Source organism: Armigeres subalbatus, chromosome 1, assembly GCF_024139115.2.
Source record: "Armigeres subalbatus isolate Guangzhou_Male chromosome 1, GZ_Asu_2, whole genome shotgun sequence".
Taxonomy (NCBI): Eukaryota; Metazoa; Arthropoda; class Insecta; order Diptera; family Culicidae; genus Armigeres; species Armigeres subalbatus.
Genome location: NC_085139.1, coordinates 109,814,299 through 109,833,871, shown reverse-complemented (window position 1 = coordinate 109,833,871; position 19,573 = coordinate 109,814,299). Strand labels below are relative to the sequence as shown.

The 19,573-nt window shown below is 39.4% G+C and overlaps 1 protein-coding gene across 4 annotated transcripts in view; it reads right to left on the bottom strand.

Moving 5' to 3' along the window:
* Positions 1 to 19,573, bottom strand: part of LOC134204790 (protein tolkin-like) — a 177,540-nt gene that overhangs the window by 111,631 nt on the left and 46,336 nt on the right. The gene's annotated exons all lie outside the window — the stretch shown is intronic.

Here is a 19,573-nt window from a genome sequence, read left to right as displayed (position 1 = left end):
ATATTCTGTTATATCTGGTGGTATTGTCTATCCGGAACAAAGTTAGTACGCTTTTTATACCGAAGTTGGATTTTTCTCCAGATACAGACAAATTACCCAGCTTCGGAATTTGTGCGCTGGATTTGCCTAAAGATGCGATAAAACAACGCATCAATTAGTTCGACAGATAAAACTTCGGAAGAAAATTCGGTTCGGAAGTCCCGACTTTTGAATTCTGATTTGTCGCTACGCCGACAATAACGTCATATGAACGAAATAAACTGGATAGAAAGAATGATAGTCGTTTAAAATTTGAAGATCAATCCTAAAGTGAGTATTTTTGCAATTATAACGGGTTATAAGTTCAGTACAATCTGATATACGTTATATAAAGAGTTGGCCTTAGTCTTTAAACTTGAAATAATGAATAATAGAATAATAGTTTAATCTTGCAGGTATCACATGACCGTTGGACGGCGGCGATTTCAGGATGATGCTTCTGATCCTACACAGTTCGAACGAAACCTGTAAATTTCCGTTCAAGTAGATGTAACAAATTGACCTCCGTGTTAAGCAACGTAAGGTTATAGGTTATTTTAAATTTACACGTGCTGTAATTTACGAGTTTATATTTTTATAAGAAAATAAAAAAAAATGCACCCGACATGGGAATCGAACTTCAATCCACAGAGTGAGAGGCCACCTCGTTAGCCACTCGTACATTTCAACTTCTTGAAAGCGAGCCGACCAAAGAGTATCAAGTTAAGCGTTCTGTCGATTTGATTATTCTTCATCAGACTGAAGTTATCGTTTAAATTTACATGACACGGAAACTTCTTCGAGACGCGAATGTTTGAGACTCAGTATACTGAATACATCACAGAATTCTCGAAGGGATGTTATAAAATCATTGAGTTACAGCGATGAAATGCTGCGTTATGAGGGCCACTTTGTACAAACATCCGAATATTTCAATTTGATTGATGCTTATATGAATAAAATAAGCGCCAGCTGCGGTTTGCATGAAATGGAATGGGATTTGTTTTGGTTTGTTTTGACAGCCACGTTCTCGCACAACAAGGTTTCCGTTTGACCCATGTAAAATTAAGTCATCAACTATTTTATCGTTTACATCACAGAAATTGAAAATTATGATTTAGTACACATTCTGTTACCAAATTTTACATTCAGTAAGGATTTCCGTCGTGGCTAATTTTCAGAATATTTTACTGTGTATTGTCGAGCTGCGTCGTCTCTTTGTCCTTCTAAGCACATTTGAATACAATGTAGCTCGGTCTACTTGAAATCCTTCAACAGCTTTCGAAACATTTTCATGTTCAAAATTATCCACCGTGTACTTTTTCCACGATCTTTGTTCGCTTGAAAAAAAAATTTACAACGCTGCGCGCATCCTTCCTGTTTTAACGGCATGTTTGAAACAGCTGAACATGTTGGAGTAGAAGTGTGTGGGCGACAATTTTCTGAATATTTCAAGGATTCATTCACATATGGAAATATTTCTCTTAAAGCATTAATGTTCTCTTAGGAAAGTATTGAGGTATTGAAATTCCAGTTTTTTAGTGACCACCCGTTATTATATTACATCCACCATTACGCATTTTTGTCTCAGGTACCCACAGATACCAGCAAAGGTACATGTACCCCAGGTTGAGAACCGCTGCATTAGACAAAAACCCCTTCGGCCGAAAAATTTATTTAGCAGAAATGGACATACGGCCGAACTGGTCATTTGGCCAGAAAAGTTGTTTCGCCAAAAATGTTATTTGGCCAACCGGATGAATATTTTAAACAATATTACCCTATGAGTAATCAACATTTCTAGGGCACTTATTCAAAAGGACGTATGTGATTTTGTAAACAAAGATTCAAACGTCGATTTGTTCAATCTGATAGCACTCCCACGCAAACCATGGCCACAAACAGGTAGGGGAAGCCTTCGGTGGCTTGTAGTGTTGCCTGTTTGAGTGGGAGTGCCATCAGATTGCACAAATCGACTTTTGCATCTTTGTTTACAAATTCATCTACATCGTTTTGAATAAGTTCCCGAGATTTGGCCGTGGGGAATTTTCGGTCAAACGGCCCTTTCTGTCAAACAACCATTTCGGACAAACGACATTTTCGGCCATATAAGCTATTCGACCAAACGAGGAAGGGTCATTTGGGCGAAACCCATTCGGCCGAACAGACTATTAGGCCGAAACCCATCTGGCCGAAAGGGTCGTTTGCCCGAAAGGGTCGTTTGACCCCAAAGGTCATTTGGCCGAAAGGGTTGTTTGGTCGAAAGGGTCGTTTGGCCGAAAGGGTCGTTTAGCCCAAAGGGTCGTTTGACCCAAAGGGTCATTTGGCTGAAAGGATCATTTGGCCGAAAGGGTCATTTGGCCGAACGGGTCATTAAACGGAAAGGGTCATTTTGCCGAAAGGGTAATTTTGCCGAAAGGGTCGTTTGTCCGAAAGGGTCATTTGGCCGAATAGGACAAGTGAGAAGCGCGAAGTGAGTAGTGAGACGTCTCACTTCTCTTTCCTCATTTCTCACTTCCCACGTTGAAAAGTGAGTAGTACTCACTTTTTGCAGCGAGAAGTGAGAAATGAAGAGTCATTTAGCCGAAAAGGTCATTTGGGCGAAAGGGTCGCTAGGCCGAAAGGGTCGTTTAGCCGAAAAGGTCATTTGGTCGAAAGGGTCATTTGACCGAAAGGATCAGTTGGCCGAAAGGGTCATATGGCCGAACGGGTCATTAAGCCGAAAGGGTCATTTAGCCGAAAGGGTAATTTTGCCGAAAGGGTCGTTTGGCCGAAAGGGTCATTTGGTCGAATAGGACAAGTGAGAAGCGCGAAGTGAGTAGTGAGACGTCTCGCTTCTCTTTCCTCATTACTCATTTCTCACGGTGAAAAGTGAGTAGTGCGAAGTGAGTAGTGAGACATCTCACTACTCACTTTTTGCAGCGAGAATTTAGAAATGAAGAGTCAGAAGTGAGACGTCTCTCTTCTCATTCCTTATTTCTCACTTTTCAAACGAACTATGAACGAAAGAATATATATATGAACTCAAACGAAATGACCTATTCGGACAAATTACACTTTCGGCCGAATGACGCTTTCGGCAAAATGACTTTCGGCCAAACGACCCTTTCGGCCTAATGGTCTGTTCGGGCAAGTGGTATATTCGGCCAAACAACTTTCGGCCTAGTGGCATTTGGCCAAATGACTTTCGGCCGAATGGATTTCGACCAAATTACCCTTGTCCATGTTTATATGAGTGTTTGATTATATGAATCTTTGCGTATGTCACTGGGACAAAGGATGTTCAAGTGCATGTATGTATTTTTGAAGGTGTGTGTGTTTGAGAGGCTACCGGGTGACCACCTGGAAAATCCGGAACATCCGTAAAAATGTCAATTCGTAAATTCCATCGAAAAGCGACGGGATTTTATTAGAACTATTTTCTGCTAAGCCCTGAGTATAGAATTGATGCTTTGGCCCACATACGGATCATTGTGTCCACTGGGTAGTCCCCTGGAAGATCCAGAACATCCGTAAAAATAGTCAATTCGAATAATAAATTCACGATGGAATTGACGAATTGACCATTTTTATGAATGTTCTGGATCATTCTGGGGACCACCCAGTGGTTCTTTAGTGGATCAAAACATCAATTCCATACTCAGGGTTCGGCAGAAAATGGATCTAAAAAAATTCCGTCGCCGTCCCGGAATTTACGAATTGATTATTTTTATAGATGTTCCGTGTTTTCGAGGGGACCACTCAGTGGAAACAATGGTCCGTATGTGGGTCATAGCATCAATTCCAGCCCTGAGCTCTGCAAAAAATGGTTCTAAAAAAATATCGACGCTTTACGATGGAATATTCGAATTGATCATTTTTACAGATGTTCCGGATCTTCCAAAGGACATCAATTCCATACTCAGGATTCGTCAAAAAATGGTTGTAAAGTAATCCCGTCGCCTCACGATGGAATATTCGAATTAAACATTTTTACGGATGTTCCGAATCTTCCAGGGGACCACCCAGTGAACAAAATGGTCCGTATGTGGGTCACAGCATCAATTTCATACTCAGGGCTCGGGAGAAAATGGTTCTAAAAAATATCGACGCTTTACGATGGAATATTCGAATTGACCATTTTTACGGATGTTCCGGATCTTCCAAAAGACAACCCAGTGGCCTCTGAATACACACAAAACAATTTGCCTTCTTCTTCTTCTTATTGGCATTACATCCCCACACTGGGACAGAGCCGCCTTGCAGCTTAGTGTTTATTAAGCACTTCCACATTTATTAACCGAGAGGTTTCTAAGCCAGGTTACCATTTTTGCATTCGTATATAACAATAACAAACGCGACGCGAGCAGTTGTATTTCGTCCGATTAGTTGTTTAATTTCCGTTTTAAACCTAAATAACAGTTCTATGTGTATATTTTTTGTGAAATAGAACGACATTTTATTTGAAGAATAGGAAATAGACAGTGAACCGTGGAGTTTTTGTGTGTTTCTGGGCTATTTTTGTTGTCTGTATCAAATGTTGAACAAGTGCACAATCGAACATCACATCTCGAACCGTTATGCTGCGGCTTCTGTGAACCGTTTTATCACATCAGCCAGCAGTGCTGTGGAATCAATATTCGGGCGATATTCACTCATGTCAGGCAAGGCGCTGTTTGTTTGCCCTCCGTGTAGGATTGAGCTGAGTGGTAGTTCGATTCGCTCCTATTTTGCCGACAATAACAGTAGCCAACCATCGGTTATGAATCCACATAATCGTTGATTTACCTGAACGTGTTCAGCAGCTTTTTGATGTTGTTGCTGACTTGAGGAAAAAAATCGAGGTTTCACCGGTAAGTCGCAACAAGCAAAAATGGTCTCGGTGCTTTAGGATTGGCCACGACTTGGAGTGAAGCGCCGTCGAGAAGATCGACGAATGGAAATGGATGCACCCGTTGCCAGTGGAACTAAGCTTATTGATATGAGCGATCTTTCTATACCATCCATCAATGATTCCATCATACAAGCACCGCCACCGGAAAAGTTCTGGTTGTACCTGTTCGGACTGAATCCTCTCATTACCGATAATGACGTTCAGTTGGTCGTATCTCGCTGCTTAAGCACTGCGGACCCTGCTGTTGTGAGTCGTTTAGTTCCCAAAGGAAAAGATGTTTCCAACGAAGGAGAGGAGAAGGAGACGAATGACATCTCCTACAAGATTGGATTGGACCCGTCTCTGAAAGAAACAGCAATGGGCAACCTGGAATGCGTTTTTGCGAGTTTGTGCAGATCCAACCAAACTGAAGCCTCACCCTTGCCCAGTTGTTCTCTATCATGTTGCAGCATTGGAACCGGGACAGCATGCCACAAGCATTGAGGAAGTTACAATGCCCCCCGACCCAGTCGCGCTTTTTGCTGATATACACTATCGCCATCGTCCCGGTCCTGTGGTCGGTGTGGGCAGAGGTGACTTCCGACATGCTTTCCCAGTTGAGTATATTAAAATTAATGAGCGTTCGATACCTGATAATAACTTGCCTTCCAGCCATTATCAATCAATGCCGGACGAGAGTAAGATATGGTTGTATTATCAAAATGTTGGCGGGCTTAAAACTAAGATTGACGACTTGTTTTTGGCAGTAACGGAATGTAACTACGACGTGGTTATGCTAACAGAGACTGGATTAGACGACAGTATCAACGGTCTTCTGAAAAGCGAAGCTAAACGGATTGGACTAGTCATCAATACGTCGAAGACGAAGTACATGATAGGAAGAGGCTCAAGAGAGGTCAATGTGAGCCACCCACCACGAGTTTCTATCGGTGGTGACGAAATCGAGGTGGTTGAAGAATTCGTGTACTTGGGCTCACTGGTGACCGCCGATAACGATACCAGCAGAGAAATTCGGAGACGCATAGTGGCTGGAAATCGTACGTACTTTGGACTCCGCAAGACGCTCCGATCGAATAGAGTTCGCCGCCGTACCAAACTGACTATCTACAAAACGCTTATAAGACCGGTAGTTCTCTACGGACACGAGACCTGGACGATGCTCGTGGAGGACCAACGCGCACTGGGAGTTTTCGAAAGGAAAGTGTTGCGTACCATCTATGGTGGGGTACAGATGGCGGACGGTACGTGGAGGAGGCGAATGAACCACGAGTTGCATCAGCTGTTGGGAGAACCATCCATCGTTCACACTGCGAAAATCGGAAGACTGCGGTGGGCCGGGCACGTAGCCAGAATGTCGGATAGTAATCCGGTGAAAATGGTTCTCGACAACGATCCGACGGGAACAAGAAGGTGCACAGCGGGCAAGGTGGATCGATCAGGTGGAGGACGACTTGCGGACCCTCCGCAGACTGCGTGGTTGGCGAAGTGCAGCCATGAACCGAGCTGAATGGAGAAGTCTTTTATGTGCAGCACAGGCCACTCCGGCCGTAGTCTGATGATAAATCAACGGTCTTCAATTATTTGGAACAGCATTCAATGTGTATCGATGTGATCGATCCCCCGCAATAGCAGAAAATCTCGTTTCGGTGGCGTGTTGATTGCTGTTTCTCATCGTTATACCAGCACTCACAGCGTAACAGTCAATGGTCGCGGATTGGAACATGTCTCTGTTTTCGCTTCCCTTAAAGGCAGGATTGTGCGTATGTGTGCAGTATATATTCCGCCAGATAGAAGCAAAGATGATGATACAATCAACAAGCATTTGGCTTCCGTTCAGAAGTTAATTGACATGGGGTCGCCAACCGATACGCTACTTATTTGCGGCGATTACAATCAACCGCGAATGCATTGGTCATCGGATGAAGAAGGAATTCATTGTGTAAATTCTTCTCAACTGCCCCTTACATTAAGAAGAAACCCTAAAGGATTTTGGAGTTTTGTAAATTCCAAGAGAAAGTCTGAATCTGTCTCATCAACCGTTTACCTAGATGAAACGGAATCTAGTTCAGCTGCAATGTCCTGTAAATTGTTCGCCAAGCATTTTTCATCAGTTTTCTCGACCGACGTAGCCTCTGCACAAGAAGCTGAGTTAGCGGCTCTAAACGTTCCGATGAATGCAGTTGATCTCAAACGGTTTACGATAACCCCAGAAATGATCATGGTGGCGGCTGCAAAGATAAAGAATTCCTACTCTCCTGGACCGGACGGCATTCCAGCCGTAATATTTCGTCGCTGCATAAGAGCTCTTACACAACCCTTGTGCCACATTTTCAACCGTTCATTCGCTGAAGGAAAATTTCCTTACGTATGGAAACAGTCGGTAATGATGCCGGTATACAAAACGGGTGATCGTAACGAGAAGAATTATGGAGGGATAACTAACCTTTCAGCTGCTTCTAAGTTATTCGAAATCATAGTGAGTAGTGTGATTCTCGAGGGCACTCGAAATTACATTTCCTTTGACCAGCATGGATTTATGCCCGGTAGATCAGTTTCTACTAACTTGATGGAATTTACATCAACGTGCATAACACAGATCGAGGATAAAGCGCAGATCGATGTCGTCTACACGGACCTGAAAGCTGCCTTTGATAAAATTGACCACCGTATACTTCTTTGTGGGGGCCCTCCTTAGCCGAGCGGTAAGATGCGCGGCTACCAAGCAATACCATGCTGAATGTGGCTGGGCTCGATTCCCGTCGCCGGTCTAGGCAATTTTCGGTTTAGAAATTGTCTCGACTTCGTGTTAGCCTTATGATATACAAATGCAGAAATGGTAACTTGGCTTAGAAACCTCGCAGTTAATAACTGTGGAAGTGAATGAACACTAAGCTGCGAGGCGGCAATGCCCCAGTGGGGGAAGTAATGCCAATGAAGAAGAAGAAGATACTTCTTTGTAAATTATCTCGACTTGGATTCTCCGTACAACTACTGTCCTGGCTGAATTCGTATCTAACTGGCAGAGCATTGCGTGTGGAAATTGGCTCCTGTTTTTCGACGACTTTTTCTAATACGTCTGGGGTCCCGCAAGGTAGCAATCTCGGTCCTCTCTTGTTCACATTGTTCTTCAACTACGTGTAGTGGCTACAGCGAGGTAATTGTAAGCTAGTATATGCAGACGACTTGAAGCTGTTTTTTATTGTACGTTCAATTAAAGATTGTGAACGCCTCCAAGCGCTGTTCAATGTATTCATCGTGTGGTGCAGCAACAACAAGCTGATTGTTAGTGTCCCTAAATGCGTGGTGATAACGTTCCATCGCATTGCATCACCAATTGTTTTCGACTATTGCATTAACGGAGTATCGCTGACCAGGGTACAACAAGTAAAGGACTTAGGTGTTATGCTAGATGCTAAATTTTCGTTCGACGAACATCGCTCGGCTGTTATCTCTAAAGTCACTCGTCAGTTGGGTTTTATCGCCAAGATTGTCAAAGACTTTACAGACAATATGGCTGAAATCACTCTACTGTGCCTTGGTTCGGCCCATATTGGAAACATCTTCGATTGTTTGGGCCCTATACCATGTTTCATGGTGTTTAAGGATTGAGCGCATACAGAAACGATTTATTCGACTAGCCCTGCGAAACTTGCCCTGGCGAGATTCTTCAAATCTTCCTCCGTATCCGGATCGGTGTAGACTTCCAGGGCTGGACACGTTACAACGACGAAGAAAGATCCAGCAAGCGTTGTTTGTTTGGAAGCTTCTAACTGGAGAAACTGACTCACCGCATCTACTGTCACTTTTGGATTTCCGTACACATCCAAGGCTGTCGCGTACTACGAATCTGCTACAACCTAGATTCCACAGAACGTCATTTGGATATCACGAGCCGATTACAGCGTGCCTCCGAATGTTTACGCAGGTGAAAACATGTTTGAGTTTGATGAAGCGTCCAGTAGATTTTCAAATAAGCTGTACAATTCAGTGTTAATTTAGTATTGTAGTAATTGTGATTTAATAGGGGGAAAGACGGCTTTGGCAGGTTTTGTTCTATTATTGGCAGGGGGTTCTTGTCGACCAAATTTTATGAAATTTGGCCACAATATTCTTTGATATGCAAAGAATGTTTAGGCCAAATTTGAGCCTAGTCAGTCATAAAAAACCCCCTGCCAATAATAGAACAAAACCTGCCAAAGCCGTCATTCCCCCTATTATATCATTCATTAAGACTTTGGGTCAGATGAAAAAATTGTTACCAAATAAACAAATAAACAAATATCATGAGGCTAGCACAATGACACTTTTATGCCCAGGGAAGTCGAGACAATTTCCAATCTGAAAATTGCCTAGACCGGCACCGGGAATTGAACCCAGCCACCCTCAGCATGGTCTTGCTTTGTAGCCGCACGTCTTACCGCACGGCTAAGGAGGGCCCCAATTTGCCGCTCAAACCCTATTTTTGTTTTTGTTGATATCCCCCGGAAACTCTGAAGAATTTTTTGTGTAAATGTCAAAAAAAAAAACCTAACAAAAACTTTTCGTGGATTTTCCGATTTTCTGTAAAAACTAGGAATATTTTTTTCTGAGCATGAGCATGAGCATTATGACCGCACAATTCGTAGTTGCTACTCCGTGATTGACTGAACTTGCGAAATTGTACAGAGAACACAATGAATGGGGCTTGGGATTAGACCTGTGCGCCGAAGTATTTGTGAACGGCGGCGGCGTAAGGCCATTTTTACACCGGCGGCGGCGGCGTCGGCGGCGTCACGCCGTAAGCAATGTTCAGTGGCGGCGGCGGCGGCGTGGATCGGCGTGAATAATTTTATGCTGAGAAAAAAAATCACGCATCAAGGCCGATCATGCTTTTATTGAATTTTAGGGTTTTTGTACAATTGCTAGCTACAGACAGACAGACTGATAGGGTGAACATGCTAATAGCTATAGCTTGTATCTCCACAGCAAAAGTTTACATTACATCTTCCACAAGGATATTGCCGCACATAAGTTCACTAGAAAGTACTTCAGATATAAATCCAGAAATTCGTTTGGAAATTCTTCAAAATATTCCTCAGAAAATTCGAAAAAGGAATTCGGAAAACTAATTTAGAATTTCCCTATGAATTTTTTCAGAACTTTCTCCAAGAATTCCCTTGAAAATTTATTTGGGTATTGCTTCGGAAATTCTTTCCAAAAGTTCCTTCAGGAATTTCCTTGGAAATTACTTTAGGGATTGCTTCGGAAATTCCTTTACGGAGTCTTTTAAGAATTTCTTCGGAAATTCATTCGAAAACTTTTTTAGCATTTCCTTTGGAAATTCTTTTAAGAATTCTTTAGAAAATACCCATGGGAAATCCTTAACGAATTTCCATCGGAATACCTACGGACACTGTTCTAGGAATACATCCAGAAATCTCTCTTTTTTTAATTCCTTCAAGAATTTCTTTTAGGAATTCTTAATTGAAATTCTGGAATTTATTTAGAACTTTCCCCAGGAATTCTTTCTGAATTTCCTATAGGACTTCCTTCGGCAAAACATACTTTTGCATATAAACGATAAAGACGGATCCATAAAAAACTGGAAAACGATCCATAAATAACATCTGAATGTTCCTTAAAATGCTACCATAAATCCATAAAATAGTTAATGAGATTCCATAAAGAATAATTTTTCGATCCATAACTAAGCTAAAATTTAGCAATTAATTTGGAAATATGTTCCATTAACATGGTCAAGAAAAACAATACAATTCTTGCTATTTTCCCATGAAAATATGACAAATGATCCATAAATCTTTGGAAAATGATCCATAAAAAACTATATTTTGATCCATAAAACTTCAAATTTGCGCATTTTTTTTATCGTAATGATGATCCATAATTTCAGTAATATGATCCATAATTTTGGTCATATGATCCATAACTTTGTTCAAATGATCCATAGTTTTGGTGATATGATCCATGAATTTTGATAAATGATCCATAGATTTCATAAAATGTGTGTATCAATTAATATAGTTTCATTGGCCTTCTTTCCGAGCATTATGGATCACATTATCAAAATTATGGATCATATGACCAAAATTATGGATCATATGGCTGAAACTATGGATCATCATCAGGATATAAATTGCGCAAATTTGAAATTTTATGGATCAATAAATAGTTTTTATGGACCATTTTATGGATCATAAGAATATTCTTTATGGAATCTCTCGAACTTTATGGCTTTATGGTAGTGTATTATGGAACATTCAGATGTTATTTATGGATCGTTTTTCATTTTTTATGGATCGTTTTCCACATTGAACCGTGCAAAGTAAGGGCTGCCACTTCCTTCGGACATTCCTCCGGAAATTCCTTTAGCAACTCTTCCAGAAATTCCTGTAGAACTTTGAAAACTTCTTTTAAAATTCCTTTAAGAATTCAGATCTTCAGAAGAATATCTTCAGAAATTCTTTTGAGAAATCTTCGGAAATTTCGTTTGTAAATTCCTTTAATTTTTTGAACCGTGGTTTAAGTGTTTTTTTTAATTGTAAATAAGTTTTACACTCAAATACCTTTGGAAATTTCTTCAAAAAATCCTCCAAATTAGAATTCTTTCTGGAATTATTCCTGTATGAATTTTGTGTGGTTTATTGAAGGAATTTCCTAAGGACCTCCTCGAGAAATTTCTGAAAAAAATTAGATTGGTTGCATGTCGGACTTTGTTTTTGCAACAAGAAAGGGATTGTAATGTTAGCAGGTATGAAAACAAGATAATAGCCGATTTACTGTTTATTTGGCTGTTGTCTTGTTTTCCATTAGCTTACTTTTGTACCAAATGTTTTAGGTGGCAAAGATAAGCAAATCTTTATTCACTTTTCGTATGAATAAATATTTCTCTTTTTAGAACACAAATTATTACATAAATCAGTACTTCAGAAGAAACGTTTTCATTCAGGCGATGCGCAGTGTTTTTAATATGTAACAGAACAAAATAGCCAATTTATGTGTTAAGCACTTTATTTATCTGAAAATCTAATGCGAAATCTAATCTGTAATGGATTCGACATGCCCCTCAAAGAAACCATCCCTCGGAAAGCTCAAAAAGGATTGCGAATCTATTTATTAGTCTGTTTGATTACATTGCTGAAAGAAGATTCTCTCTATCCCGCGGGCTTCGCATAAGTGTCTCTGCTTACGGGTCCGCCACCTCCGTTTTTGGCCCTTCACACAGAAGTGCATTGAAAGCAGAATGGTAATTAAATTCGATTATATTATTGGGTGGAGCAACAACATGCAAAAATGTCTACAAAATTCCTTCAGAAATTATTTTAACAATTCCACTGGAAATTTTCCAGGTATTCCATAAGACATTCCATTCCCTCGGAAATTAATCTAGTAATTCCTTCGGAATTTCCAACGCCATTTCCTTCCAAAACTCTAGGACGAATTTTCAGATATCTCCGTATGAATTCCTAGAGCAATTTCCAAAGGACCTCTTAAAGGAATTACCGACATTCTTAAATTTCTTGAAGAATTTCTTTGGACATTCCTCCAAGAATTCCTTCAGATTTTTTTCCAGAGATTCCTTCAGAAAATCCTCCAGAAATTACAACGGAGATAAATCAAGGAATTCATCAAGGCGCTAACAATTTTCTTCAGATATTCCTTCAGTACTTTCTCCAGGACTTCCTGGAAATAATTCTAAACCAAGAAATTTCTTTGGGAATTGTTTATCGAAATAAATCGGTCCAATTTTTTTCTTCAGAACAATTCTAGCAATTACAAGAAAGAGTGAAGGAAATGTTTAATTTGGTGGGTACGTGTCTCATCGTGCTCCAGCTCCAGAAGCCAAAAGATCAGTTTTGCATTCGCATATCATGAGGCTAACACAATGATACTCAATGCCCAGGGAAACTTAATAAATCCTACGAGACTGGGAATCCAAATCCAACATTCATTATGGTGTTGATTTGTAGCCGCGTTTGTAATTAGGATATGTAACATTCAAACCTTAAAAACATGATGAACCGCCCAATGCGACCAGAATGAGGTTATTCCACATGAAGTTACATATGGGATTAGCAGTTCATCGTCACGCTCATTGATTGTAGATCTGTAGCCAAGAAGTTTCTGGATGACCTAACATTTAACACGCCAGCTAATGCTTGATAGGTTGTCTTGGCTCGGCAGATGCGAACGCACTGCATGATGTGATTTTTGTGTTGGCCAAACATCGGCGTGAAATACGAAATTCGGCGGCGTGGAGCCAACCGGCGTATGGCGCGCCGCCGACACCTTGACCGGCGTCGGCGTACGTCAATAAGTGTCGGCGGCGGCGGCGTGGCGCGGCGGCGCACAGGTCTACTTGGGATTAGCTACCCATTCTCAATGTACACGTTTCGGGAGCTCAAATATTTAATGTCAATAACGGCGCCGGCCACGTCCTTACGGTCATATAGGAATGGAAGGATTGTTAGTCCGACTCTCGTTGCTACTAGAGACCGAGTATACCTCTGCATCTCCACGATTGTCTTGGGATAGGATATCATCTTAGTTACAAAGGATAATTTATCTGGATTCACTTTGGTAAGCGATGCGATCTATGGGATGGGAAATGACACTAATACGAGTTAAAAGGTAAAAAACATGCACGCCCGGTGCATATGAAAGCTAAGGAGATTCGCGGTTTGGACGACCGCACGGAAGCGCAGCACTCTGTACTCACTTGTTCGATGGCTACAGCAAACTATCGAAGAACTCGCTTTTTTCGACCGCGCGCGACATGCGCATGAGCCACCGAACACAAGATAGATACTTTATTCCTTTCCCGACGACTAAAACACGCACTGCCCTTACTTGTTCGATAGCTACTCTTATTACCGGCCGCGCAATGCAGAACAAATATTTCGGCCGATCGCGTCATCGTTCTGCAGTCCGAAACAAGAGAAATCACGCATTGAACTCAAAAACTAGGAATATTTTTTTCTGGAGAAAAAAAAAAATTCTTGAAAATTGAAAATTCGAAAAAAAAAAAAAACTTCAAAGTAGTTGCAATGGAAAATCCGAAAATAATTTTCCAATGAATGTTTTGGTGAAACTCAGAGAAGTTTATCAGTTTTTCCGACCAAATTCAAAAGATTCTTACGCTGAAGTTTTGTAAATACCGCGAAAAAATCTTTAAGAAACGACCTAAAAAATCTGCCGGAAACGCTGCCGTCGTCGACCAAAATTCAGACAAACACCATCGCTGATTTTTGGACCGGCACGCACCTTTAGCAGCCAGAAGATGCCGGATTCACACCGTCTCTGATCAAAAATTGGACTCATTCCGCCTCCGACAATTTTCGAGATGGACCACATCTGAAACGAGGAGTTACATTAGGAGTTACATCAAAATTAAAGAGAATTCTTCAGCAGTTCTTCTCGGAAAGAATCCAAATGAATTTGAGTTTAGTTTCATCATGTTACACCAAATTTTAGCTGGCGTCCTTCTTTTCCACATAATATCTTTGCGTCGTCCTTGCAACTTATCTGTTCAACGCAATATCTATGTGCACAGCCCTTGATTTTCTCTCTCTAGGTCGTGGCGTTATCGTCTTCGTCGTCGTCCCAGTGACGTTGATTCCGTGATAGCTATTACGGGTCGATGAAATGGCTTCAAAGTGATTTATCATTTTAAGATGCAACCATGTGTGCGGAAAAGCCATTTACGATAGCAGTGGCGATGTGACCGGTGTGTGGTGTGGTGCTCCCAAGCAGGATGTACAACTTGCCCAGGAAGAACCAAAGTACCTACGTACATAAATACATCTGCAGCAGGCCACAGACAGCACGGCGACGACGACGACGATAAAGACGACGGCGTAGATCCATTAGATATAGGTACGCCACCGTCGACGGCCAACATGCTGTGTGGGATAGATCAAACTCGTTCCCGAAGGAGCAAAAATCACCGACGACAGCTTGCAGATGAGATGAGATTATACACGAATAAATAGCGATTTGGAGCGTTTATAGAAGCGGAACGAACGGAAAATGATTCCGATGTGACCAAAGCCGAAGATAGCAATCATGGCACCAAGATGGCCATCAAAAGAGGTCGAGTTTTCTCGTCGTTTCACGTATTGTGATATAACCATCAAAAATTATAATATTATGTTTATGACTGCTGATGCAAATTTGAGCAAAAATGCTTTTCGAGCAAAGACCACGTTCTTCATACGCAATCAAATGCATTTTAAAAAGTAAAACAATCTTCTCATGAATCGCTTAGAAAATTTATGGTAGAACTGCAAAAAATGTTCATGAGCAAAGTTTTTGTTTCAAACGTTGGAAAACGTCCTTCTTTTTCAGATTCATTTTACTGTTGCTTCAGGTACATCCATGGATGCTGCTAGATCTTCTACAATGCAGCAACTGCTAGTTAAAAATGCAATTACAGCAATGCATTATCGAAGGTGGACTACAAGCGAGCTATGCAACATTCTGTGTCCCTCCGAACATGTGACAATCTCCCCCATTCCCATTAATTCCATCCCAAGCTCGAACATTAAACACTACGAAGGTAGGCGGCGTACAAATTCGAGTCCGTGTTCGGCAACAAATTAAATCTATGTATGGCCCAAATAATTTATTGCCACTACATGTGTGGAACGGTTATGCAACTACAACGGCTTAGTTCCGAGAGTCTGGGAATTGATATACCTGCTGCACTGCACATTAGCCGACAGTACCGAAGCTGAGGCATTCCACGGGGGCATGTCAGTCGATCCTGAGCGACCATTTCGAAAATATTTGAAACTCTGCACAGTTTTTCAATTTCATCTAAATCGTCATTTTTCGATATCAAATCTTCATATTGAGTCACGACTAACTTTTCAAAAGGGTGTATGTGAAAATGGTTCAAAAATATTTAAAAAGCTGCACAGCAAAAACGGAATGTTCGATTGTTATGATTTTTTCAGCAAAGTTAGACAACTAAATGGTGATTCTTAAGAAAATGTGCACAGTAAAAAAAATTTTTTGCCTTTAAAATATCATTTTTGTCACAAAACTCAAATATCTCAAAACCCTATCTTTTTTCGAACGTAATTTTTTTAGGGAAAATGGTCCATTATATTAGCTATCTACCATAAAAATTTGGTGATGGTAAACTAATAAACAAAAAAGTTATGACATTTCAAACATTTCACAATTTTCACATTTAGTAAAAAAAAAATTTTCTGTGTAAGTTATTTCGAGAATTGCAGTTTGATGCAGATTTTATTGTTAAGGGACGTGATTTAAACAAGTTGTTTTCATGATATTTTGATTTAATTATTCATAGCATCTATAAGAAACTTAGACACGATCCAGTGTTGTGATCAAAAGTATTGATAGTGTCATAATTTTCATTGCACGTGACTGGCGAAAAATTCTTTTAATAGTGTTGAAACCTGTTGATAATAACGTTGATAGAAACATATCAGAAATGTTATTTTTAAGACAAAAGCTGCAAAATCAAAGATTTATATACACGTGTACGTCTATAGTTTACCTGCAAAAAATATACCTCTTAGAGAATAGACTTTATGATCGGGAGGAAACGGGTATCTTCAACAACAACAAATGCATGATAGGTACATACCATGACAATGCTCACGAAAAAGCAAAAAAATTACTACTACTAGGGTTGTTAAAGATCTTATAGTAATTTTTTTCTTCAGTCAAGCAAATGACACCAAACTAGTCAGTAAAAACTTAAAAGTGATTTTGTTTATTGAAATATTACGAACAACATGAGTAGCCGCTTTCTCAACTGTTGCCGTTTGATGGAAAAAAGTGTTCAAAAGAGTTACGAAATCTCACCGAAAGCACCATAGATAAACTGAAAGCGACTGGTTATGCTCCAATGTCCACATTGAATACAAATTTACGCATTTGCACGTCCTGCCGTCTAAACGTTGACAAAAGAGCAATCTGTATATCATCGGTTGAGCAGAGCGCAGGAAGTTCGAAAACGACAGCAACTGAGGAATTGCCAGATGTATCGACAACAACTGAGGAATTACCAGAAGTATTAAGTGCTGAGAGCCTTGCCACCGTACCATCAGCGAAATCTGTTTCAACAAATCAATCGGAAGATGAGTGTATCCAAAAGGTCAACATCGAACGCTTTAACGAGGGCATAGCTGGGATAAAAGTGACTCCGATTAAATGGAGTAAGATGGACTACGTTTATTACCCGGAGAAAAAATACCGTGAAATAAACGAAGCTGTACGAAAAAACCTCTTCAAATTAGGACCTGATGATGTGGAAAATACAGACTACGATGAGATAATTATAAATATGAAGGAAAGGTTCTCGAATGCAGCCACGACAAGGAAAGAAAAATTATTGATTTTGTCGATGCTGCCAAGTTCGTGGTCTATTCAGGATGCCATTGATGAGTTCAAAACCAATAGAAATACAGTAAAAGAGGCAAAACAATTGAAGAATAACTGTCTTTCAACCAAAAATACTAGGTCTAGTACTGCATTAACAGATGAGACAAAAGAAATAGTAGTTCAATATTTTGAAGATGATGAAGTAAGTCGAGCTATGCCTGGTAAAAAGATTATGTATCAGTAAAAAAAGATGGAAAGCGTCAAGCAATCCAAAAACGATTAATGATGACGACTTTGAAAGAAGCGTACACACGCTTCAAGGAAATTCACGATAATATTAAAATAGGGTTTTCCTCATTTGCAAGCCTTCGGCCAAGGCAATGTAAGCTTCTTTCCAATTCAGGAACACATAATGTGTGTGTGCACAACCCATGAGAATATTAATCTTATTTTACATAGTTTGAAAAGAATCAATTTAACAAAGGATATTAAAATGTTAACTGGTAGTCTTTTGTGTGAAAATACAACATCAAATTGCTATCTACGATCTTGTTCGGATTGTCCAGATTCTTCATCATTGGAAAATACTTTATTCGCTGAGTTTGAAGAAAAATATATTGATCAGTTATCATTTGAGCAATGGGTGACCACGGATAGGTGTGACATAGAAACTATTGTAAAACCTGTAGATGAGTTTGTGTCATATTTTTGCTTGAAATTAGAAAGTTTAATCCCTCACGATTTCATTAAAACAGAACAATCCAGCTTTTTAAAAATACGAAAAATACATTACAAAATGGTGAATTTTTAGTCATTTGTGATTTTTCTGAAAATTACAGCTTTGTATTGCAAGATGAAGTGCAGTCCCATCACTGGAACGTACAACAAGCTACAATTCATCCATTCGTTATTTATTTTAATGGAAGTACGCAAATTGAACACTTAAGTTCTATTATAATTTCCGAAGATTTAAGACACGATTCAGTATCCGTAAACTTGTTCATTGAAAAATGATTAACTTTTTACGCGTTGATAAGCATAAAGAAGTCGAAAAGATATATTTCATGTCTGATGGAGCAGCGTCGCAGTACAAAAATCGTAAGAATTTTTCGAGCCTATGTCAATTTAAATCAATGTACGGAATTGATGCAGAATGGCATTTTTTTGCTACATCACATGGCAAAGGTCCTTGTGATGCTATTGGAGGAACAATAAAGCGCATGGCCACAAGAGCAAGTTTAGCCAAAGAACGTGAGCATCCAATTAAAACTGCGAAAGAACTTTTTGATTGGGCAAATCGTAGAAAAGAAAAAGATTTAACCAAATTATCATTTTGTTTTACTACTACTGAAGAGTACGAAATAAAGGCTTCAGAGCTCAGCGAGCAATTTAATAACGCGAAAACGATCCAAGGAACCCAAAAATTTCACTGTTTCATTCCATTGTCGGAAAATAAAATTAAAGCAAAACTATACTCAAACTGTGCTGATAATAATTCAAAAGTGTTCGATATTTTAAAAATTTGAATAAAAAAAAAAAAAATAAGTATTAATAAACTGTTTTCATGATATCATAACCCATACCAAAATTCAAACCCAAAACTCTTAGAGTTTCTATAACAACATTGTGTAACTGCCACATTTAATTTAATACTTAGGATAATATTAATTCATTTTTATTTATTTATACATATAATATACATAATATCGATGAATACATAAATATGGAATATCATACAAACAACTTGTTTAACTCACGCAAGGCCCTTAACAATAAAATCAGCATCAAACTGCGATTCTTGAAAAAAAATACACGGAAATTTTTTTTTGTTTACTATATGTGAAAATTGTGAAATGTTTGAAATGTCATAACTTTTTGTTTATTAGTTTACCATCACCAAATTTTTATGGTAGATAGCTAATATAATGGACCGTTTTCCCTAAAAAATTACGTTCGAAAAAAGATAGGGTTTTGAGATATTTGAGTTTTTGTGACAAAATGATATTTTTAAAGGCAAAAAAATTTTTTTACTGTGCACATTTTCTTAAGAATCACCATTTAGTTGTCTAACTTTGCTGAAAAAATCATAACAATCGAACATTCCGTTTTTGCTGTGCAGCTTTTTAAATATTTTTGAACCATTTTCACATACACCCTTTTGAAAAGTTAGTCGTGACTCAATATGAAGATTTGATATCGAAAAATGACGATTTAGATGAAATTGAAAAACTGTGCAAAGTTTCAACTCAATAGAAAATCATGAATTAAAAATTTTCTTAAATTTTGATGCTGTTGCTTGGAATCGCTCAGCTGGATAGTGGAATT